Genomic DNA, 1,303 nt, shown 5'->3' with positions numbered 1-1,303 from the left:
GTGCAGGCGCCCTTTCGCCTCTTTAATAAAATCTCCTGTTGGGCACCCTGGTGTGGTCGTTGAGTGCCGACAGAGCTCTAACGGAAGCAGACTGCCACATCTTTCTCCCATGGAGCAAGCAGCTAGTGGGTTTGAACCACTAACCTTTTGGTTAGCAGCCCAATACTTTAAGCATCTCACCACCAGAACTCCTGTAACTCATATTACTCAGTGTAAAGAAGCAGTGGCCAATGTGTTCATCGGTCTCATCTGCCTGTATGGGTAAGTAAGGCCCCATCATGTGACCATCTCTGGCCTAAGTGATAAACCTAGGTTTCTGGACCACATGACCCAACCAAAGCATGGCCCACCCAGGACAGCTCCTCTCAGCCACTGCTCTGAGATCAAATAAATAGAAACACACAAACACTCACTCCCACACTCACGACAACACCCTCAGCCCTAAAACTGCTCCTGACCCCAGAGAAAGGCTTTGATTTGTCCTTCCAGTATTGACCATGATGGCTGCATTTGCTAAGGGCTTTTGTTGGAGTCTCTGGATGGTGCAAACAGTAAAAGCTGCTGCTAACTGAAAGACTAGAGATTCAAATCCACACAGAGAAAGGCTTGGTGGTCTACTTTTCAAAAAAAAAGCCTTTAAACACCCTGTCGTGACATACGAGATTGCTATGAGTCAGAATCAACTCTATGGCAATTGGTTTTTTTGTTTGATGTGTCAAGGCACTACAGTGTTTACACTCTTGTCTCTCTTAATCCCTGAAATTGGCCTGTGACATTAGCTATGAAGAGGTTGGGCTGAATTTTAAGAGGGCACCTTGGGGAGAGAGCAAGGTGGGAGTGTGACTTAGTTTTCCAGTGTTGCTATGACAGAAATATCACAAAGGGATGAATGACTTTAACAAACAGAAGTTTATTTTCTCACAGTTTAGGAGCCTAGAAGTCTGAATTCAGGGTATTGGCTCTAGGGGAAGGTCCTTGTCTCCTTTCAACATCTGGGAGCTTAGCATTCATTGGATGTCTCCATGTGTCTTGGCATCCGTCTTTCCCTGGGCCTAGGAGGTTCTCAGCATAGAGACCCTGGGTCCAAAGAACACATTCTGCTCCCAGCTCTTCTTTCTTGGTAGTAATGATGTGCTGGTCCTCTCTGCTTGGTTCTCTTGCTTTTTATCTCTCGTAAAATAAAAAGTGTGATGCAGGCAAGATTGTGACTCAACCAGTTGGCATAACATACTACACAAAACATTGTTCCACCTCCTACTTTGGTGAGTAGTGACTGGGATCTTAAAAGCTAGCAAGCTGCCAT

Source organism: Orycteropus afer, unplaced genomic scaffold (assembly GCF_000298275.1).
Source record: "Orycteropus afer afer isolate SDZICR_OR568_19922 unplaced genomic scaffold, OryAfe1.0 scaffold00085, whole genome shotgun sequence".
Classification (NCBI taxonomy): domain Eukaryota; kingdom Metazoa; phylum Chordata; class Mammalia; order Tubulidentata; family Orycteropodidae; genus Orycteropus; species Orycteropus afer.
This window is presented reverse-complemented; position numbering follows the sequence as displayed.